Raw genomic sequence first — 24,223 nt, 5'->3', positions numbered from 1 at the left:
GGAGGTTGGGTGACCCTGGTGGTGGGTATTATGGAGGGCACGCATTGCATGGAGCACTTGGTGTGATGCATAAACAATGAATTCTGGAACACTGAAAAGAAATTTTTAAAAAAAGGATCAAATGTTACATTTGGCTGGTATGCCTCTGTGGTGTTTTGTAATCTTGAAGAGTCTCCTTAGATGTTTTTTTCATGCATGGAAACATTTTGAAGAGTCCAGGACAGTTTTTTTTTTCTTTTATAAAATTGTCCTTCATTCTATATTTGTCTGATGGTTTCTATACGTTTAACTGTTTGTTAAGGCTGTATAGATAATGTCAAGTATCTCATATCAAGGATTCTGATACACATCGTATCAGAAGGTGCATAAACCAGGTTTTCCTACTACTGGTGGTTCTAAGCTTGATCACTTGGTTAAAGTGAATACCCAGGTTGTTTTCATATTAATGAAATATCTATTTCATTTTCTTCTCTTTCTTCTATTTTCAGAGAGGCCACAGACACAAATCACTGCCTATCTGATAAATGAGCATTTATCTTTTTACCTTCCTGGCATCTGACCCATCCAGTTTTTCCTGGACTGAGCCCAGCCTGTATCCCCCAAACCCAGGGGAAAAAAATAATTGCATCTAATAAAGGTTCACCTCACTCTTGGGCTCTTGGCTGCAGGTGTTACCCCAACATCCAGATGTTGCCTGAGTGCTATAAATGGCTTTACTGTCCTGGGGAGCTGTCTTTGGACCTGGGGACTTCAGTCAAAATTCTTTTCTTAAGAGGTCAGAATAATAGACTGAATAATGGCCCCCAAAGAAGCCACATCCTGGAGCACCTGGGTGGCTCAATCAGTTAAGTGTCCAATCCTTGATTTTGATTTTGGCTCAGGTTGTGATCTCAGGGTCGTGAGACTGAGCCCTGCATTGGGCACCACACTCAGCAGGGATCTGATTCTCTCTCTCTCTCTTCTGCCCCCACTGCTTCTCCCCCCATGTTCACTCTCTCTCTCAAATAAGCAAATAAATCTCTTTTTACAAAAGATATCCACATCCGAATTCCTGGAAACCGTGGTCTTATATAGCAAAATGGAACTTTGCAGATGTGATGAAGAATTTTGAAATAGAGATTATCCAGGACTATTTGATGGACCTTAAAATGGAATCACAATGTCCTTGTAAAAGGGAGATTTTATAAAATAAGATGAAATCAGAGACGGGGACAAACCTAAGAGACTCTTAACTACAGGAAACAAAGAGAGTTGCTGGAGGGGAGAGGGTGGGGGGATGGGGCAACTGGGTGACGGGCATGAAGGAGGGCGCGTGATGTGAAGAGCATTGAGTGTTGTACGCAACTGATGAACCACTGGCCTCTACCTCTGAAACTAGTAACACACTGCCTGTAAATTAATTGATTTTAAATACAATAAAAAATAAAAGAGGGAGATTTTATACAGAGGAGGAAGAGACAAAGTGACCACAGAGGCACAGACTGAACAGATGCCGTCATAAGCCCAGGAGTGCAGCCAGCCACCGGGAGCTCGAAGAGATAAGGAACAGATTCTCCCCGAGAGCTTCTGGAAAGGAGTGTGGTCCTGCCAACACCTTGATTTGGGCCCTTTGGTGCTGATTTCAGACTTCTGGTCTCCAAGATGTGAGAGAATATGTTGTGGTTTTAAGCCACCAAGTCTGTGGTCATTTGTTACAGCAGCCACAGGAAACTAATCACAGCAAGTGCCCTCCTTAATCCCCGTCCCTTCCTCCCATCCCCCCACCCTCCTCCCCTCTGGTCACCATCAGATTGGTCTCTAGAATTAAGAGTCTGTTTCTCGGTTTGCCCCTTCTCTCTTTTTTCCCTTTGCTCATGTGTTTTGTTTCTTAAATTCCTCATATGAATGAAATCACATGGTATTTGTCTTTCTCCGACTGACAGATTTCCCTTAACATTATTCTCTCTGGCTCTATCCATGTCATTGTAAATGGAAATATCCCATTCTTCTTTTATGCCTGAGTAATATTCCATTGTATATAGATACCGTTCTTCTTTATCCATTCATTTATTGATGGACACTTGGGCTATTTCCATATCTTGGCTATTGTAGATAATGCTGCTGTAAACACTGGGGTGCATGTATCTCTTGAATCAGCATTTTTGTATTCTTCGTACTAAATACCTAGTAGTCCAGTTGGTGGGTCACAGGGTAGTTCTATCTGTAGCTTTTTGAGGAACCGCCATACTGTTTCCCAGAGTGGCTGCACCAGCTTGCATTCCCACCAACAGTGCCAGAGGGTTCTCAGGGTTGAACGTGGATTCTGTCTCTTGGTTAGCAATGTAATCTGGGGCAAGTTGCTCCACTTCACTCTCAGCTCTGGCTTTTGCAAAATAGGGTTAATAATAGCCATCTCTTAGGGTTAATATAAATATTAAATGACACCACAAAGACATATTTTTAAAAACACTTAGTGAAAGGCTTGGCACACAGTAGGCACTCAATACAGGATAGCTTTTAGTACTCATTATTTAATTCAACGGGTATGTATTAAGTGCCTACTACGTGCAATATGGCTACCTTTAAGGAGCTTACATTCTAACAGGGGAAGAAAGACAATGAACTCATAAACAATAAATATATAGCACGCTAGATAGTAGTAAATGCTGTAGAGAACGAAAACAAGGCAGAGAATTAACTGGATCTAATTAAGGCTTGGGACACATTTGCAAAAGACCCCACAGCCTACTTGCGGTAAAACATTGTTATGACATTAATAACAGCTGTCATCTATTTATTTTGTTGTGTTCTCACCACGATGCTTCAAGTGAGGGTAAAATTATCCCCATTATGATGAGGAAGCTGGCTCAGAAAGTTTTTATTTTAAATTTCATTAATTTATTTGATAGAGAGTGAGAGAGAGCACAAGCAGGCAGAGCAGAGGCAGAGGGAAAGGGAGAAGCACGCTCCTTGCCAAGCAAGGAGCCCGACACGGGGTTTGATCCTAGGACCCTGGGATCATGACCTGAGCCGAAGGCAGAGGCTTTAACCCACTGAGCCACCCAGGCACCCCAGGCTCAGAAAGTTTAATTAAGTTTGTCTCAAACAACTGCCAGGACCAGGAATCAGACTCCAAGATCCAGGCTCCTTTAGCACCTCCATGTGCTGCTATTAGGATGGAAATCCTCCCCTCCCCCAATCATTGACTTGTTGGTTCTCACACAGAACACAGGGTGTCTGTGATATCCCGTGTGGTTTTTGCATGCTTTGTCCAAAACACAGGATCAGCATATGCCTCAGGCTCATATCAAACCTCTAACAATGGGGCCATTTTAGTCATGAGGCTGTCTTTCTCTCTAAGGCAGTATATTCTTTGAGTCAATCTTTCCTAAAGCATTAATGAAAATTTCATCAGTAAGAGTTCCATGATCAAGTAAATTCTGGAAATACTAGGATAACAACACGAAACTGTTTAGTTATTGTTTTTTGACTGGGGACCTCACCTTTTATACGATGATATCACCATTAATTTACAAAAGGAGGTTACAATGGGCAGCATTTCCAAAATCTACACAACGAGAGAGCTTTTTCAGGGCCCATCTGTCAGAGCTAGTGATGCGGAGATCCCACTTTGAGAAGCACGGCTCTCAGGAAATCCCATACCTGCAGATGTAGATACATTTTTGGAACTTAGCTTACTTAGCTTATGTATTTTTCAAAACGATTTTATTTATTTATTTATCAGAAAGAGCAGGCAGAGGGAGAGGGAGAAGCAAGCTTCCTGCTGAGCAGGTAACCCAATGCGGTGCTCAATCCCAGGACCCTGGAATCATCACCTGAGCTGAAGGCAGGTGCTTAACCGACTTAGCCACCCAGGTGCCCCTGGAACTTAGTTTAATCATGACTCTTCTTTACTCCACAAAGTCAATATATTTAATCAGTGAGGATTCTTTCCATTTCAGGGGATGGAACTTTAATTCAAACTTGCTTAAACAACAGGGGGACTTTATTGACCCCTGAAATTCAGAAATCTACAGATAGGGCTACCTTCAAGTAAGGTTTGATCCAGCAGTTCAAGCAATATAATGAAAGACAATTTCTCCATGTTCCTCATTCTGCCTCTCATGGTGTCAGCTTCATTACCAGGCTACACTCAGGGGCAGGGGTGCGTCCCAACCCATGCACTCGAGGCTTTCCCTTCGTGGTAGCAAAATGGTTGCTGTAGTTCCAAGCTTCTCATTTTCACTCTACAATATCCCAAGAAGAAAAAAAAGATGCTATCCTGGTATGTTATTTCTGGAAGGCTGTCTTTCTTATGGGTCCAACTTGGGTCACTTGACGATTCCTATACCAAATACTGTGATAAGAGGAATGAGATTTGCTGTGACACCCCTCCCCCAATTGGAATCCATCCCTGGAACTACAGGTAGGGGTCAATCCTACCCAGACTCCAAGACGGGGAAAGGGAGGAGTGCATTCCCCATATCTATATACAAGAATCTCAACCATTTGCTAATCTTTGTCCCATATAGGCTTTTTTTTTTTAAAGAATTTATTTATTATTTATTTGACAAAGAGAGAGAGACCGCGCACACAAGCAGGGCGAGTGGCAGGCAGAGAGAGAGGGAGAAGCAGACTTACTGCAGAACAGGGGGCCTGCCATGGGGCTTGAGCCCAGGACTCTGGGATCATGACCTGAGCCAAAGGCAGATGCTTAACCCACTGAGCCACCCAGGCGCCCCCATATAGTCTTTTTAACATGAACTTTATTTAGGAAACAGTATTTTACAACTAATAAGCACAAGTGTTTCCCTAAGTGCTTCATAAATGCAAATTCTCATAAAATCCTTGTTCTATAGATGAGAAAATGAGCACAGAATGGTTAGGTATCTTGCCCACGGTCACACGGCTGGTAAGAAGCTGAATGTTAGAAAGTGTGTAAGAATCCAGATTTGGATACAGGTGGCCTGGCTCCAGAGTCCCGGCTTTTAACCTGCCCCTCGATTTCATCTTTGCGATTGCTTTTGCTAATACAGCTTTATTAGAGTGGGATGCTTCTAAGCCTACTACCCCAGCAGATAATGGGCTTCTTGGTGGTAGGGAGAACCTCTATCTATAATAACAAAGATTTGGAGCCGAATATAGTGAACTGATTCTTTTTTTAAAATTTGAGCCCCAGTAAAGTTAACACACAGTATGGTATCTGTTTCTGGTGGACAACATGGCGATTCGACCCTTCCTCACATCACCCAGGGCTCATCGTGACGAGTCCGCCTGAATCCCTTGCACCTTCGTGAACTGCTTATCAATTACCTTAGAACAGAAGACACTTTCCTCAAATATATTGTTTTGTTTATGAACACAATGCATAAGTATTATGAAACAGCGCCCAGGAATGCTCGAGAAATGCCTGTTAGTTGAACAAGTAGCATTATTGTCCTGAAGACACATCTTAGTGGACGCTCTGGGTGTCTGCCCTACTCACAGTTTCAGGCATTTCGAATGTTCTCGGTCAGGGGACTCCCCCTCATGGCCCCCTCTCCTGCACTTGTGCAAAAGCCACCAATCTATTCCTCAGTTGCCTGTGAGGCCATCTGGCCTGAAAGCTTACCCAATAAGGGTGTTTCATAATGAGTGGCTCACCAACAAGTCAGTCGTTAACCAGCAAAATACTCCCCAGCCCATTCAACCAAACCACCCCACTTTTGGATGGGAAATACTCTGTAATGACAAATATTTCTAGCAGATCACAAGGAACTTATAAAATAGGGTTTGTACTATAACCTAAAACAATGCATAGTAAACTTTAAAAAAATAACTTTATTCTACTCCAAGAGCGTGTTGAAAATTATGAACATGCGTGTGAGGTAAGCTATCAGCCATGAAGAGTGTTTGTCTTACAGCAATTTGAAAAAATTGATATATGCCTGTTTTAGCAATTGAGGCATGGGTTATTTCTACGTAAGCAGTCATGGGTACAACTTCTAGTCTAGCTTTCAGGAAGTATAAATCAGAAATACAGAAAGATGTTCTACCACACATTGTAGAACATCTTTCTGTATTTCTGATTTATACTTCCAAATATATATATATATATATATATTCCAAATATATATATATATATTCCAAATATACTTATACCAAAAAGCACACTATAAACTCAACTGATAAAGATTTTTTAAAAAAACAACAATATAGCATCATTAAAAATCAGTACCAAAATAAATGACCTTTCCCAACAATAGTTAGCCTGCTCAAGGTCCTGGAAACCTTGCTTCCAAAATTCCTTAGAGACTTAAGCTATCCCTAACCACCTCCCAGTTTGAAAGTATATAATGGGCCACTTCTCATGACCCTGGTGCTGCACTTTCTGCCCATGGGTCCTGTCCCCATGCTTTAATAAAGCCACCTTTTTCTACCAAAGGAAAAAAAAAAATCAGTACCAACTTTGACCCACTATACCCTCAGCAATAGCCTGGGCACAAATATGTCCAGGGAGGTCATGCACACAGGTGACCAAATGTCCTATTTTAGGCAAGCGAGTTCAATTTCTGGATTATCTCTCCTGTGAAGGCAAACAGAAGGAGGGGAAAGGAGGTGAGATGAGGTTTCTGGGCCTTACTCCTGTTCTGACATCTGGTCATTTACTAAGATGAACCATCGCCCAAGGCTTCAACATTCTCTTCAAGGGAGTGGGGAATCATGGGGCTCTCTCAGGGATCACACCCCCCACGTGGCACCCAAAATCCAGCCACGGTTCTCAGGTTAGTTCATACCAAGCAAGAGTTAAGAGCTGTCAGTCATCTTGAGCGTGCCTAGGGGCTGCCTACAACTTATGGAAAAGGGCCAGAGGAATTCTTAAGACACATTCAGACGCACGGCAACTAAGATCCAGCAGTGGGAAAATCATTTTTTTTTTTTAAACAAGTGCATTTGTATATGAAAGACATTTTTGTAAACTACTATAAACAGACATTTTTGATGTTCCGTTCTTGATGCTGCAAAGGTTGGAGAAAAGGCAGCAAGAAGCAAAGGACAGGATACGAATCATCTGCTCGGAAAATGTAGCAACTACTGGATCGTGGCCTCCGTTACACCCATAACACTGTCCTTCTACTTACAGTTCCTGCAAAATAATTCCTGTTTGTTTCCCAGAACCGTTACCTTTTAATAAAACTCAAAGGACCCATTTAAATAATATGAATACAGGTAGATATAATTAATAAGATACGCAGTGAATATAAATACTTTCTAATGGGTTCTAGATCCAAGCCACCTGGAAAATTCTATTTGACCAAATCGTTTGGGAAGTTTTGAGACCCGCATTTAGAGTTGCAAATCAAATTTTATCTTAAGATAGCTGTTTTCCTTTGAGTCATTACTGCTATGTGTTCCATTGTGCGTTTTATAAAGAACATTCTCAGGCACTAAAATATACTTAAAATTCTTATAAAGAAAAAAAACCCTTCCGGGACACCTGGGTGGCTCAGTGGGTTAAAGCCTCTGCCTTCGGCTCAGGTCATGATCTCAGGGTCCTGGGATCGAGCCCCGCATCAGGCTCTCTGCTCAGCAGGGAGCCTGCTTCCCCCCCTCTCTCTGCCTGCCTCTCTGCCTACTTGTGATCTCTGTCTCTCTTTGTCAAATAAATAAATAAAATCTTAAAAAAAAAAAAGAAAAAAAATCCCTTCCATTTGAAGAGATTAATTTCAGGAATAAACTAAATTCATAAATTGAAATAAAGTGTCAATGCTACAGTTTTATCACACCTAATAAAAAAAATTACAGGCTTGCATGTATCATATTACGTTTAACTGGAATAAACCAATAGACACAAAACTGTGTTCCCTTAATAAGCAATTTTGACCAAAATTTGCCCAAAAACAACAACAAAAATGGCACTCCCTGAGAACCACAAGCACTCAAGGTAACTCGGGCAGGTCCCCAGTGAAAACATACCCCTTCCCACTGCTGGGATTCAAAATGCCTACGTGGAAATGTGCCCAGCAGAATTGCAAAGCTGCAATCAGGACTTCTTGCTGGACTGTTGCTTCAGAATCCTCAGGAAGTTAACTTTAACTTATCGATACCGAGGTTAATAACGTTTAATCACACACGGCCCCGGTTACCATTAAGCAGGTTTACGCCAGGCATGCAAACGAAGGTTTGTGAACGTTGATGACAACCTGAGAGCCACCACTGGGTTGAGTAGGAACAAAGAAGACCTACCTTGAGTATCAGCAACACACACACACACACACACACACACGCTCGCTCCTCTGCCATTAATATGAAAGCAAATGGTTGAACCTGACCCACCCCTTTGTTGGGGCACCTGGGTGGCTCAGGGGGTTAAGCCTTCCCTCTAAGGGAAGGAGGGACAGCCAAGTGCAGACACTCCCAGAGATGGGAGGCAGACGGGAGAGATGTCGCTCACCCGACTCGAGTTGGACGGCAGGCACTTGATCCGGCCCCGGCGGGGGGGGGGGGGGGGGGGGGGAATGTTCCCTGGAATGTGGCAGGCCTTGCCATCAAGGGCATCCACGCTCTGATGCGCCCCTAGTGGTGCTGGGAGACCCCTGCGGGAGACCCGATGTGGCTCCTCCTGGCCTTCCCCGTCAATCTCAGCACGAGAAGGCGTAAGATTTTCTTAACGCTGATCAGTCTTGCCCAATGAGAGGTTGAGTGAACATCTCCGCTACTTATGCAAATGGCATATGGCCTGATTCTGGCGGAGAGGCGAACCGTGCACATCAGGAGATCAGGGCCTTTTGAGACAACAAGGCCCAGTCGCTCAAGCCCTGTTCCCTGAGAATCAGCTGTGGGATCTCTAGCAAGAGCATCCGGAACAGCTCTGAGGAAGGCCCAGGTTTTGGGAAGGTCTACAGGAGGACCAAAATAGTTATCCTGATGGGTAAGATAAGGGGGACCCTAGGCTAGCCTTCGCATGGGGAGACTGCTGGAAGAGGGAGCGGAAGTGCGGGTTCCATGGGGCTGCGGACACCAAAGCAAATTCTTCTGATCCCTCCTGGGATTTGGCTGCAAGAAGAGAAGTGAGCCATGTAGGGCATGGAAAGGATTGAAGTGCTGTTTTGAGGCATGGGACGTGGGCCCCTCAGGCTCTGGAGGGTCAGCCCGCCAGCCCTGGACACAGCCTGAGCATGACCTTCATCAACATCCAAACCTTCGATTGGATGTTGCTAAACGGTTTTTCTCAAAGAATTCGCCATTTGGTACTGCTCCCCAAAATGCATCGGTCTTAAAAATTTTTGCCGGCCTGAAAAGGGGAAGGTCTCTACTCTTGGTTCAGTTAGCATTCATTTGATTACTACTGGGAACCAACATAGTGCCCTGTGCTTTTAAGCTATTCTATCTCTTTTTCTTGACCCTAGGGATTTCTAGGAGTCTAATTTAAAATTCTCAACATGTGGCCACAAAAATAGATGTTCAAGAGTGTTCTGGGGGCATTGTTTGTTATAGAAACAAAAACCAAAACAATTCAAATGTCCATAAATAGGGAATGAACAGTACAGACTATGGGGTATCTGTACTCAGGAGAGCTTGAAGTCGTTCAAAAGATTGGGTTCATCCAACAAACATGGGTGAGTAAAAAGATATTCAAAACAGACACGTGAAAATGTGTGCATAATGTATAACAAATACATATCTCGTTTATGCTTTTAAAATGTGGGGGCACGTATTACATGGAGCACTGGGTGTGATGCATAAATGATGGATCTTGGAACACTGAAAAAATAAAATAAAGTTAAAAAATTTTAAAAAAATAATATGTGTTCACACATATAAGTGCACAGAACTTCTCAGGAGAGAAAGTAAAAGGAAGAGAAATAGTGATGGTGGTTAAGTCTGGTAAAAGGAGACTGCCCTGCAGGTTTCTGAACTGTTTGAGTCTTGGGGTACCTGAGGGGCTCAGTGGGTTAAGCATCTGCCTTTGGCTCAGATCATGATCCCAGGGTCCTGGGATGGAGCCCCACATGGAGCTCTCTGCTCAGTAAGGAGCCTCTCTCTCCTCTGCCTGCTTGTGCTCTCTCTCTCTGTGTCTAATAAATAAATGAATCTTAAAAAAACAAAAAAAAAACCAGTTCGAATCCTGACAAAGAAAAGACAGTCATGAATGGTGTGTGCAATAAAAAGACAAAGGAGGTGGGGGTTGCCTTTTCCTATAAAGCAAGCTTTTTTCACCAAGCTGTCTGTCCACTAGAAAAAGTGCTTGCCTTAGAACCTTGAGTATTACTCTAAAGATAACAGTGTGCATTTAACAGTTATTATTTTATTTTATTTCATTTCATTTCATTTCATTTTATTTATTTTATTTTATTTTATTTATTTAGAGATTTATTTATTTTCTTTGAGAAAGCATGAGCGGGAGGGGCAGAAGGAGGGAGAATCTCAAGCAGACTCCCACTGAGTGGGGAACCTGATTTCAGGGTTCAGTGTCAGGACCCTGAGATCACAACCTGAACCGAAACCAACAGTCCGACGCTTAACTGATGGCAGCCCCCCCACCCCCACTGCCGGTGTCTCAAAAGTTTATTTTAAAACAGCACCTCTCCAATTTTACCCTTCAAACAATTCCCTGGAGAGCTTGTTATGATGCAGATTCCAAGCCAGTAGGTCTGGGGAGGGGCCAGCTGGAGCTCCCGGGGAGCCAGTGCTGCTGCTCTGCAGAATACTCTTGGGGTAACAAGGTTTTAAGAGGGCTGTTGCTCTTGTGGGATGTCCCTCGAGTCCAGGACATCAGTTTCTCCGGCCCTCCCTCAGAATGAGAAGCATTCACCGAATCAGGGGGCTCTCTCTCCCTAGAGACACAGGGTGCATGTCGTGGAAAATTGGCTGAGTTGCATCAAAATGCATTGGTTTGGCCGCGGACATGTTGCCTGTATCTGTCAGTGCATTTCGGTGCCAATAAACGCGTGCACGCGGGTCTCAGGTAAACATATTGATTTAAATGAAAATTCACGGGTTGGGAAACAAAAAAATAGGATTGCAGTGAAAACACATTGCATTAAGTATTTTACATAATCCCCACAAACAGACGCTGGGAAATGGATGTTTTAGTTTCAGTTGACAGCTCATTGAATTCATAGCCCGCTATTTGCTTCGCTGAATATGTATGAGTTTTGATGAAAATGTGTTGCTTGGAAGAAATCAGTCAGGCTCTTCCCAGAGTCCAGTTGTAATGTCCTTCTTAATTTTATAGTGCCATACCATCTTTGCTCTTGTTTATGAATACATATTATTTTTGATGTTCCATGTTGCTTATTGTGGCAGTAAATAGAACAGTTGTTATCTGTTCCCCGAGTTTCTAATGGAGTGGGTATAAAAATTGAACATTAAGGAATAGAAATGTGACTAAAATCTACGTCAGGGTAACTAAAAGATTTTTTTTTTTTAATCTCAAACCACTATTTTTTTTTCTGAAATTTTCTACAGAAAAATACATTTTGACATGTTGGACTAAACCTAGAACCAATTTTGACATCATAATACTGTACTTTAAAGGGAAATATTGGCAGTGTTTGGGGGGGTGCCTGGGTGGCTCAGTCATTAAGCGTCTGCCTTGGGCCCAGGGTGCTGGGATGGAGACCCCCATTGGGCTCCCTGCTCCGGGGTCGGGGGGGGGAGCCTGCCTCTCCCTCTCCCAATCCCCCTGCTTGTGTTCCCTCTCTCGCTGTGTCTCTCTCTGTCAAACAAATAAAATAAAATCTTAAAAAAGAAAAGAAAAGCAACATTGGCAGTATTTGGTCAACATATAATATAAGTACAATAAAACTGCTCTGGAGACCAATGTACGGAACTGAGGACAGAATTATAATTTGTATCAAATGAATGCCTTGAAATGAATGAACCTACATCAAAGGGAGGGCTCATAAGCAGGTTGCTAATTCCCATTGCTACCTAAAGATGGACTGCTGGAGAGGGGGAAGGAACCAGGAAGTTTTATTTACATTGTGGCCATGTTCTGATACAGTATTTTAGACCCTCAAATGGATCAAAGTATAGCACATGGTCAACCAGTTGTCTGGTGTGCAAAATTATTCTTCATTTGATGTGAGAATTAAAGAGGTGGGGCGGTTGGGGTAAAAGTTACAGGGATGCAGCTAGTTAAGATGTACTTATTTTATTCACCAAATCTAGCTTGACAAGGAACTCTTAAGCCTCAATAGGCTTCACCCAGAAGGGAGAACATTAGTCCTTTAGGAAACAGGGGTGCCATTTTGTTGGCCCACTTACAAAATCCAATCCAGGTCTAAATTGCAGGCTCCATGCTGTGTGAACTCCAGCCTACCTTCTTGCAATTCGACGCTCAAAACACAGTCTCCTTCGATGATGCAGTCTACCTAAAAAAGGCATTGTATTTTCTCTTCTCAAGGTCTGGCCTTGGCTCAGACTGGTTAAGCATGTGCCTTTAGCTCAGCTCATGGTCTCCTTGAATCAAGCCCCACATTGGGCTCCCTGTTCAGCAGGGTGTCTGTGCTTCTCCCTCTCCCTCTGCCCTGCCCCCTGCTCATGCTCTCTCTTTTTCTCAAATAAATAAAATCTTTAAAAAAAATATAGCTTTGATGGATTATTTTGAGGGGATGCATTCTGAAGTATATCAGGGTGATCTATCATGGTTTCTACAACTGACCTTCAAATGACTTAGAAAAATTATAAATCTGTCTCACACATGCATATGCATAAACATATACACATATCATCTATTATCTGTGTACCTATCTCATATCATCTGTCTATCTATCTGAGAAAAAAGCAAAAATGGCAAGGTAATAAGAACTGTTAAATCCAGATGAGGGTTATTTGTGTGTTTGTACACCATTTTCCAGCTTTTCTGATGATTTGAGTTTACTTTTTTAAAGAGTTGGGGGGAAAATTGCCTTGTTTGGGTATGAGGACAAAAAAAAAGTGCTGAATCTAGAGTCTGTATTAATGTATTAATTAATGTTTCACAAATGCTTGACACGTGGTCAGTGCTAATAAATAATTTTTAAACTTAAGACGTTTCTTCATTTGTCAAAAAGAAAAAAAGAGAGAGAGAAGGTGGGATGGAGGGAAGGAAAAAGAGAGGGAGGGAAGGAAGTGCTCCTAACAGGGTGATTTAATTTGTGGGGTGTCAAATTTGAACTAGAAGTCAGTTAAAATAAAGAAAAATTTGAGGGGCACCTGGGTGGCTCAGTGGGTTAAGCCTCTGCCTTCGGCTCAGGTCATGATCTCAGGGTCCTGGGATGGAGCCCCATGTCGGGCTCTCTCCTCGGCAAGGAGCCTGTTTCTCTTCCTCTCTCTCTGCCTGCCTCTATGCCTACTTGTGATCTCTCTCTCTCTGTGTCAAATAAATAAATAAAATCTTAAAAAAAAAAAAAAAAGAAAGAAAGAAAGAAAGAAAAATTTGAGACTTCCGGGAGGAAAAAAAAATCTCACCTTGATTTTGATTCACCCCAGTCTATTGTCCATGGGCATACCTCTCACCCTATCAAAAGGCATCCTCCTTGTCCCCCAAGCTCTCTTGGACATTAGAATTCCACTCTGGTATTAAAGAAGCAATCTGAAGCTATTCAAAACCAAGAAAGAACACAACCTTAATCGCCCCGACATTGAACAGTAGAAGAGCTTTAACTGCTTGGCGGTCTTCATGCTGCTTATACAGGAACCTAGGAAAGATAATAGACCTTCAAGTTTTTGAGAAGTAAGGCATTTGGGAAAAGAATAATGGGGTGTTTACTTCATCCTCTGGGGATAAACAGAGTTTTTCTTTCTCAGATACATTCCCAGGGTTAATTTCAGAGACTTTGGGGGTGATACAAACGTGGTGTAGACGTAAGGACAGACTTCTAAGGATGAAAGGCCTGAGAAGTTGAATAATTTTAACTCAAAGGCCTATAAGTAAAGCCCAAGCTCAGGGGCCATCCTAACCCCAGGGAAGTAGTTCATCTGGAGGACGGACACAAGAAGACCTAGGTGAGTTGAGAAGAAAATACAGAATTAAAAAAAAAAGATAGATGAAGCGTTGTTATTCTTATTTCCTATTTCCCAAGATGTCAGCCCCACTATTTGATCCATTTGTTGCCAGGATTTTTTATTTTATTTCATATTATTATTATTATTATTTTAAGTATTAAAATTTTTTAAAGATTTTACTTATTCATTTGAGAGAGAGTGTGTGTGTGGGGAGGAGCAGAGGGAGAGAATCCCAAGGAGACTCCGCGCCGAGCAGGGTGCCCAACGCAGGGGTCGATTCCAGGACCTCGAGATCATGACCTGAGCTGAAACCGAAAGTCAGATGCTTAACCAGCTATGCCTCCCAGATGCCCCTACTTTATTCCTTTTTTTAGTTGAAGTAATCTCTACACCCAACATAGGGCTTACACTCACAGCTCCAAGATCAAGAGCCTGACCGTGCCAGCCAGACACCCCAACTTCCCTATTTTAGAATGAGCCCCTTCCCCCTTAACTTTCACGATGATGAGCTCCAGTTCAGGCCGGAATATGCTTCAAGGGCTCCAGCGGTGCCATCTTTCCATGTGTCTTGAGTGTCTTGGCCTATTGGCTCTCAATCCTGGCTGCACAGTCGGGCTTCACCACAGTCCCAATCCCACAGATTCCGACTACGTTGGTCCGCTGGGAGAGCTTCACCTTTAATACACTTTTTTTGTTTCATCAATACAATATAAAACTGTCCTAAGGATTCCCATGTGCACCCGGGGTCTAGAATCCCTGGGTTAGGCACTTTTCCTGTGCCCCGACCTCATGGAAAGAAGTATGAACTTTGAGGGAACACAGCCAGTCCCTCTCTGGGATTTTCAAATCCCAGGACCACCTAAGCCTAAAACAAATTCTAGAATGTGAGTTCTCTTAGGAGGGCCTACAAGTGGATCACTCCTCTCTCCCAAACTCTCTGGCTGTTGAGGGGCCCATGAAGCAGAATATACCAGTTTTTAGCAGAACCGATTATAACCGTGCCCCAAACCTCTGATATAATGTGCTTTCCCAAAAGAAGAAGTAACGTGTGTTTTCTCAAGATATTTTAGTGTGTGCTTCACGATTGAAGAAAGATCTAAATTGTTAAGGAAAAAAGCGCTAATCTTAGATATCACTTCAAATTCCCTTTCTGGTCCCCTTCCCCCTTCAAGACATTTGATAGAGTGAGTGTTGAGACCTAACAATTCCAGATATTTATTTACGTATTCTTTGGTTTATGTGTGTTTTCCCTCTTGGGGTTTTCTGTAAAATTCATGTTAGGATCATCCTTCCTTTATAGTTTACACAGTCACTGGTTTAGGAATGTCTCATTCATTCATTCATTCATTCATTTCATTCATTCGAAAAGACTTTTTAGGGGCGCCTGTGGCTCAGTCATTAAGCCTCTGCCTTCAGCTCATATCATGATCTTAGGATCCTGGGATTGAGCCCCACATTGAGCTCCCTGCTCAGCGGGAGGCCTGCTTCTCCCTCTCCCACTCTCCCTGCTTCTGCTCCCTCTTTCGCTGTGTCTCCTCTGTCAAATATATAAATAAAATCTTAAAAAAAAAATACTAAGTATCTCAACACTCTCTTCTCTTTGGGTGAATATTTCTGTGCACTTTGTAGTGGGGAGAAAAGAGTTCCATTGACTAATGGAAGCTCTAAGCCACTGCCCACTGCTAGAGGACACCTTCATTACTAATCTACATCTTTTTTTTTTTTTGGACAAATAATTGATATAACATTAGGCTAAACTGTATAATATAATACTTCAGTATTTGTACGTATTATAAAATGATCACCACAATAAATCGGTTAATGTCTATCACCATACAAAGTTACAAGTGTTTTCTCACTGGGATGAGAACTTTTAAGATCTAGTCTCTTAGCAACTTTCAAATACAGAATACAGTGTTATTAACTATAGTCACCAGGCTGTACATTGTATCCCCAGAACTTATTTGTTTTACAACTGGGAGTCTGTAACTTTTGACTACATAGATTTTTTTAAAAGATTTTATTTATTTATTAGAGAGAGAGAGAGAGAGAGAGAAAGAAAGAGAGAGAATAGGGGCAGAGGCACAGGGAGAAGCAGGCTGCCCACTGAGCAGGGAGCCCGATGCAGGACTCTGGACCATGAGCTGAGCCGAAGGCAGACGCTTAACCGACTGAGCCACCCAGGTGCCCTGACTATATAGATTGTTAAACCTGTTCCCCAGCAGCAATGGATATTCCTCTAGGAATGGAATGCAGTTCTATTTTTCCTTAGCACCGCTAGCTTTCTTCCTCTAAGTTTCTTGGCTCAGTCAAAGAGGTTTCCCTTAAAGGAATGCCTTTCTTTCTTCCTTCCTTTCTTTCTTTCTTTCTTTCTTTCTTTCTTTCTTTCTTTCTTTCTTGTTTTCTAAAGATTTATTTATTTATGAGAGAGAGAGCAAGCACGAGTAGGGGAGGGCAGAGGGAGAGGATCCCAGCAGACTCCCCGCTCATGCAGAGCCAGACTGGGGCTCCATCTCACTACTAGTGAGATCATGACCTGAGCCGAAATCACGAGAGGGACACTTAACCCACTGAGCCACCCAGGTGCCCAGGGAATGTCTTTCTTTCTATCTCAGGGCCTTAGGCTGACGGTCTTTCCCGTGAACCCAGAGATAACCTTGCTCTGTGACACCATGCTGTGTGGCGGGCTCCATCCATACGCCGTGCTCCCTCTCTCTTCCAGTGGGGACCGCAGCATGCGAGCTGTGCCTTGTCAGCTTCTCTGGGACTCTATACCTTGTCATTTCAGCTCCGTTTCACGTGCCCCACCTTCAATCAGATCTTAAGATTTATCTCCAAATTGCGGAATGAGAGGGTTTATCTTGGGTTAAAAGAATTTCAAGCATTGGCAAGCAAAGGGGGTAAAGGGCCAGTCCGGGCAATGAGCTGATGCTTTGGGCAAACCCCTCAAGGTCCCGAAATCTTCCTCTTAGAGCAAATGTCAGCATTCTAATGCATTCAACTGATCTGGGCATTCCATGCAGCTTATCTGACTCCAAAGTTCGAATGTGTATTTTTCATTTGTAAATGTAATGGCATAGGTGTCAGAGCGCAGGTATATCATAAAGGAAAAGATGGGAGTGCTAAAGAACAATGATTGCATTTCCCCCCACTGAGTTGGTATTTCTCTCCGTTCTTGCAAACTCTTATCAAACCTCATCTCGGCTGAGATACACGTGTGCTAGCCAGATAGTCATATGAGGGGCGGGGGGGGGGGTGAGTCAACTGAAACCAGTCTCCAGCTCTTTTCTTCCCAGTGGGCATAATGAAAACACAGTCATATTTCTCCCAGTCTTTTCTTCCACTAAAGGGATTTCATCTCTCCTCTCCACTTTATTCCTTCTGGGAATATTCTAGCTAACAAAGTAGGTTCAATGTAAAATCTCTAAGTCAAATGTTTCTTTTTTTCTTTTCTTTTCTTTTTTTTTTTTTTACTGAGCTATAATTGACATATAACATTGTGTAAGTTTGAGGAGTGCAATGCATTGGTTTGAGACATTTGTCTATTGCAATATCAATCCTACATAGCTTTGATGGACACCTTTTTGCATTCAAATTTTTCTTACAGAAGAAACGAACATCCTAGAAAATTCAAAAGGTACAGAATGGTCAGTTGCAAAAATGATCTCCATTCCTGGATTTTCTTTCAGTCAGTTCAGGTCTTTGCAAAGACAACATTGTTGCTAGGTACTTGTGTATTTCTAGATATTCTACATATTCTAACCGTTTCCAAGCAAATACATATACATGTTATTTATGCCCCTTCTTCTTACAACAGTACCTCAAGTTTAGTTGGGGCTGCTCATCGCTATCCAGCTGAAAAACTACATTTAACCACCTTTCTTTTAGCCAGTAATGTTGACCATGAAACTAAGTTCTAGATACTGGAATGGAAGCCCAGGTGTATGTCAGATTTCTCACACGTTTTCTTTCTGCGGGCTAGATGGTGTCCTTGATGACTAGATCTTGAAAGAGCCCACTCAGAATGGCAGATCAATGCAATTAGAGAAAGCTGAGTGGCTCAGGTGGTTGAGAGACCACCTTTGGTTCAGGTCATGATCTCCAGGTCCTGGGATCAAGCCCTGCATCCGGCAGCTCCCAACTCACTGGGGAATTTTCTCTCTCTCCTTCTGCCTCTCCCCCTGCTTGTGCTATCTCTCTCTCTCTCTCAAATGAATAACTGAAATCTTCAAAAAAAGAAAAAAAAAAGCTCATCCTGACGTTCATCAAATCTTGCAAGCTATGACCTGCCTAGGTCTGAATTTTCTCTTATTGGCAAGAGAAGCCACTTAAACCTTTATTATGAGGCTATTATTTGAAGCAAAATACAATTCCTTTTTTTCCTAAAGATTTTATTTATTTATTTGAGAGAGAGAGAGAGCACAAAGGAAGCAGGAGAGGAAGAAGCAGGCTCCCCTCTGAGCAAAGAGCCCAATGTGAGGCTTGATCTGGGGGACCCAGGATGGGGACCTGAACCAAAGGCAGATGCTCAACTGACTGAGCCACCCAGGCCCCCCAAAATACAATTACTAACAGATGTGTACACCCTACACGGTGCTCTGTATTTGACTTTTTCTTTTAACACTATGACTTTGGAGATTCATCCATTTCCGCACCGAGAAGTGCCTCCGCCTGGTAACATAACGGTATCCTTTATGTAACTATACCATAAGTTACTTAAAGCATCTTAATTACAATTTAGATTGTTTCCAATCTTTGCTATAAGAAAAAATGATACACCATTATCTACCATCATTGCACAAACTCCAAAAGCAAAGACTTTCCCTCTATGCCTTCCTGTTCACAGCTTACTTTTGTCATGTTCAGAATGGATCCTGAAAGTAGGAAAAGACCAAATCTATCATGTTAGAATATTTATGTATTTCTTTTAGTGAGATTAAACTGAGAACAAAACCACCCAATTTTACACTCATTAGAAAGAGAAAAATGAGCAAGTCACACCATATAAGGTATGAATAAATTAAATCCAACAAATGAGCTTTGAGAACATTCCAGTAGATGGCAGTATTGGCCAACTTTTTTTTCTTAAAGTTCGTTTTCAAGATGCTAATGAAACCTTGTTTGGGCAAGTTAGATTATTTCTTTTTTCTTTTTCTTTTCTTTAATATTTTATTTATTTATTTGACAGAGATCACAAGTAGGCAGAGAGGCAGGCAGAGAGAGAGAGGAGGAAGCAGGCTCCCCTCAGAGCAAGAGCCCGATGTGGGGCTCGATTCCAGGACCCTGGGATCATGACCTGAACCGAAGGCAGTGGCTTTAACCCACTGAGCCACCCAGGCACCCAAGTTAGATTATTTCTTAAATTTCTAAATAAGAATTGAATTAACTGTATGGTGACTAACATAACATAAAATAAGAATTGAATTAAATAAGAAATTAGTTAAAAATAAGAAAAACTTTTAAGTGTTAATGACATAAACAACAATACTAGAGTAAGTGAGATATGAGATAACTTTTTTTTAAGTTTATTTATTTATTTTTAAGTAATCTCTACACTCAACATGGGGCTTAAACTCATGACCCTATGATCAAGAGTTGTGTTCCCTTTTGACCGAGCCAGCCAGGGGCCCCAGGAAGTAATATTTTTGAGTACTAAGTATTAAGGGCTTTGTAGTGGACCAAATGTACTTGCCCATCCCCCAATCCATGTGTTGAAGTTCCTACCCCAATGTGACTGCATTTGGAGATAGGCCTGTAGGGAGATAATTAAGGCAAAGTGAGGCCATAAGGATGTGCCCTAATCTACTAGGACTTGTGTCCCTAGAAGAAGAGGAAGAGACACCAGAGATCTCTCTCTGTAGGAGCACAGAGGAAAGGCCGTTAGAGGATGTATCAAGAAGGCATCAGTATACAAGCCAGGTCAGAGTTCTCATCAGAAATCAACCCTGGCTAAGGTGCCTGGGTGGCTCAGTTGGTTAAGTGTCTGTCTTGAGCTCAGATCATGTTCCTGGAGTCCCAGGATCGGGTCCCACATCAGAGTCCCTGCTCAGTGGGGAGTCTGCTTCTCTTGCTGACCCTCCTCCCTCTCATGCACTCTCTCTCTCTCTCTCAAATAAAGAAATAAAATCTTAGAAAGAAAGAAAGAAAGAAAGAAAAAGAAATCGACTGCAACAACACCTTGATCTTAGACTTCAAGCCTCAGAATTATGAGAAAATAAATTTTTGTTACTTAAGCCACACAGACTGTAGTACTTTTTTTTTTTTTTTTCTGCAGACTGCATCCTACCCCCTAGTCTCTAGAATTTTTTATGGCGGCAAGAGCATACCAATACTCACTTAATCAGCATCACCTTTTTATTTTTTTTCTTATTAGTTGTATGCATTTTATTTATTTTTATTTTTTATTCATTTAAATCCAGTTAGTCAACATACAATACATCATTAGTTGTTTTTTTTTTTTAAGGTTTATTTATATATTTGTCAGAGAGAGCACGCAAGCAAGCAAGGAGAGCAGGAGTGGCAGGTAGAGGGAAAAGCAGGCGCCCTGCTGAGCAAGGAGCTGGACTCAGGACTTGATCCCATGACCCAGGGGAAACGACCAAAGCCAAAGGCAGTTGCTTAACCAAATGAGCCACCCAGGTGTCCCAGTACAACATTAGTTTTTGGTGTAGTGTTCAATGACTCATTAACTGCATACAACACCCAGTGATTATCTTTTCAGGTTCTTACCACTCTGAGGTAGGAATTACTCTACCTCTTTACCAGTGAGAACACTGAGGGATGAGTCCTAGCTTAACAGTAGCCCCGTGTTATGTAGTGAATCCGGCTAAAACCAGGGACCTTTCTGATCAGAATGTCTCCGTGCTTTCTACCGCAGGCAGTGACCTCTGTGACTACGACCAGGGGTCTACCTCTGTCTTCATCATGCTCAAACTGTCAGCAGCGCCTGATACAGCAGTTCGCTCCCTCTTCAGAAAATCTGGTTTCCAGAGTCCACGCGCGATGGCGTTCCTCTTCCTTCTTCGGTGGGTCCTTTCTCAGGTGTGCTCTATTGGGCCCCGCACCTCCTTGACACTCCACGTTGGAGAACCCCAGGGCCTCCTCCTGTTTATCTGAGAGCACTGCCCAGGCGACCTCCGGCGGGCTCATGGTAATTGCTCCAGCCTCTGAACTGGTTTTCCTGCTTCCACACTTGTCTCCCTATGGTGACACAGCAGTCAAGGCATCCCCGTTAAAACATGAGTCAGATCGTGTCGTTCTTTGGCACAAACCCCTTCAAAGACTCTTCTCTACCTCAAAAGGAAAAGCTGAGGTCATGAGAGTGTCTCAGAAGGCCCTTTGCCATGAGCACCTCCAGCTCCTAGGCCTCCAACATTTCGCAATTTCTCTCTGGCCTGATCAGTTACTACTCTTTCCTTTGTCCAGTCTCTCCAACCACAGAAGCCAGTCACGTTTCTGCCTCAGGGCCTTTGCACTTGCTGATTTCCCTGGTGATGCAGATGATCCCTTATCCTTGGGGGCATCCCTATCTAAAATGCATATCATGCACTCTCCCAGTACTTCCTAACTCCCTTTCTTCGTTTAGATTTCCTTTAGCCCATACCGCTGCCTAGCATACTATATATTTTAGTTATTCATTGGGTTTATTGCCCGGTTCCTCTCTTTAGAAAATAAACCCCACAAAGGCAAAGATTTCCGTCCTTTATTTTCACTGTCCTATCCCTACAATCTTCAATAGGGCATGGTACACGGAAGATGCTCAGTGAGTATATGCTGAATAATTGAAAGGACCAGACCATGTTGCCCCACCCAGAGGTAATTGCTAAGAACGAGAAAGGTTATAGTGTGAAGAATCCCAACAGCTTTTTACAACACAGAGACAACAAGAAAAAATTAGATGTGAGCCACTAACATGAAGGATTATACAGAACTAAAACAAACAAACAAACGAAAAAGCTGCCAGATATTGAAAATCCTTAAGTATTGCAATAAGCTCTAAAGAAAAACAACCTAGTTGTTTTTCTAAAGAAAAACAACCTAGACATCGGAAAATAGAATAGTTTCCAAATTTGCTGATATTTCCCTTTGCTCTGTGTAAAGGCAAGAGGAAGAATCGACCAGCTTCTCATGGTCTTCCAGGCCCACATACCCACAACTGCATGGATAGATATAAATGTATTTTTTTTAAGATTTTATTTATTATTCATGAGAGAGAGAGAGAGCAAGAGGAGTAGGCAGGCAGAGAACCAGGTTCTCCGCAGAGCAGGGAGCCTTATGCAGGACTCGATTGCAGGACCCCAGGATCACGACCTGAGCCAAAGCCAGAAACCTAACCAAGTGAGCTGCCCAGGCTCCCATGAGATAAATGTATTCTTTATCTGATCTTTGTGCATTTAAACATTCAAATGTAGCATTCTTGCACGCATAGAGGATTTGACAGACAACAAATAGCTTTGTAAGACTAATTCTGATTTTATTTTTTTATTTAAGATTTTTTTTTTAAGTTTATTTAAACAATCCCCACACCCAGCATGGGGCTTGAACTCACAACCCTGAGATTGAGAGCCACACGTTCTACCAACTGAGCCAGCCAGGTGCCCCGACTATTTCTGATTTTATAAAAAATACAACAGCAGAATTGCCTATAAAGATTATTATACATAATACATTCATAGGCTTGCATGAATCAGTTCCCTTGAGGAAATGTCATAATTTTTATTATGTCCCTGAGTATTACTGGCATGTGTTTATACAGCTCTCTTCAGTGGAGCTAATAGTGGGACGAAGTAGCAGATTTTGTAAGTTAGGATACAGAGATACCACAGGCAAAAATGTTTTGCCTAGTAACAGATAATCTAAAATAGGACTGAGGGGCGCCTGGGTGGCAGTGGGCTAAAGCCTCTGCCTTCAAGCTCAGGTCATGATCTCGGGGTCCTGGAATCAAGCCCCACATGGGGCTCTCTGCTCAGCAGGGAGCCGGCTCCCCACCCCCACACCGCTGCCTCTCTGCCTACTTGTGATCTCTGTCTATCAAATAAAAAAATAAATAAAATCTTGAAAAAAAAAATAGGACCGACTCACGGGGCACCTGGGTGACTCAGTGGGTTAAGGATCTGACTCTTGATCTCAGTTCGGTTCTTTTTTTTTTTTTTTTTTCTTTTTAAAAAAATTTTACTTATTTGACAGAGAGAGCACAAGCAGGGGGAGCAGCAGAGGGAGAGAGAGAAGCAGGCTGCCTGCTGAGCAGGGAGCCCGAGGCGGGGCTGGATCCCAGGACCTGAGCGGAAGGCAGACGCTTAACCAGCTGAGCCCCCCAGGTACTCCTCAGCTCTGTTCTTGATCTCCGGGTCCTGGGATTGAGCCCTGCATTAGGCTCCACGCTGGGCACAGAGCCTCCTTAAAAAACAAACAGACGAATAAATAAAACGAAACAGGACCGACTTCCACGTGTCCTGAACTGTTTAACCTCACTTTCCTCTGAAGAGGACTGAATGCGTTAGACGATGTTTCTCAGTTGTACGTTTCCCTTCCAGAAAAACGATCTCTAGGCTGCTGCTTGGGAACTCAGCTGACGGACACGTGAATCTGACTCAAGGGGCTTTTAGATCTGGAAGGAGCCTCGGAGATCATCTTGCTTTCCAAGTCAGGAGATGTGACCTCAAGACATGGAGCCACTTGCCCAATGACATACAGGTAGCTTGTGACAAGGGTGACATTAGTAGCTTGTGACAAGGGTGACATTAGAGTCCCATTCTTTCAACGCCAGTCTGAGTCCCTTTCCCTCATTCCATGCTGCTCAGAAAACCCCCCACGTTCCTACCCACTGTAAACTGAGCATGGCCCTACCTGTGACAGTAGCCCTTTTTAGAAGGCTAGGTACTCTCTTTTTAAACAGGTCCTAGGGCTTTGGGAAACAATGGGCATAGCACAGGAATGGGGCTGGCCTTTGAGAAGCATTACAAAAATGACAAAGCCCTCGCAATAATGAGTGGACTGCAATCAGACCCAGCACTTGGCTCCTCCAGCAAACTGAACTTGGGCTCTGAAGGTCATTACCTCACGCTTGCCCCTCTGCCCTTTGCTCCAAGGACACACGTTACACCCGTGGCTCTCAGAAGACTCTTCTGGTTATAATCGCTAATAATGTCTATAACTATCATTGGTTTCTTGGTACAGAGGGAGAAGTGGAATAACAGAATCATTATTTATTTATTTATTTAAAAGATTTTTATTTATTTATTTGACAGACAGATCACAAGTAGGCAGAGAG

Source organism: Martes martes, assembly GCF_963455335.1.
Source record: "Martes martes genome assembly, chromosome: 6".
NCBI classification, from domain to species: Eukaryota; Metazoa; Chordata; class Mammalia; order Carnivora; family Mustelidae; genus Martes; species Martes martes.
The sequence above is the reverse complement of the archived record's forward strand: the minus strand, read 5'-3'. Positions refer to the sequence as shown.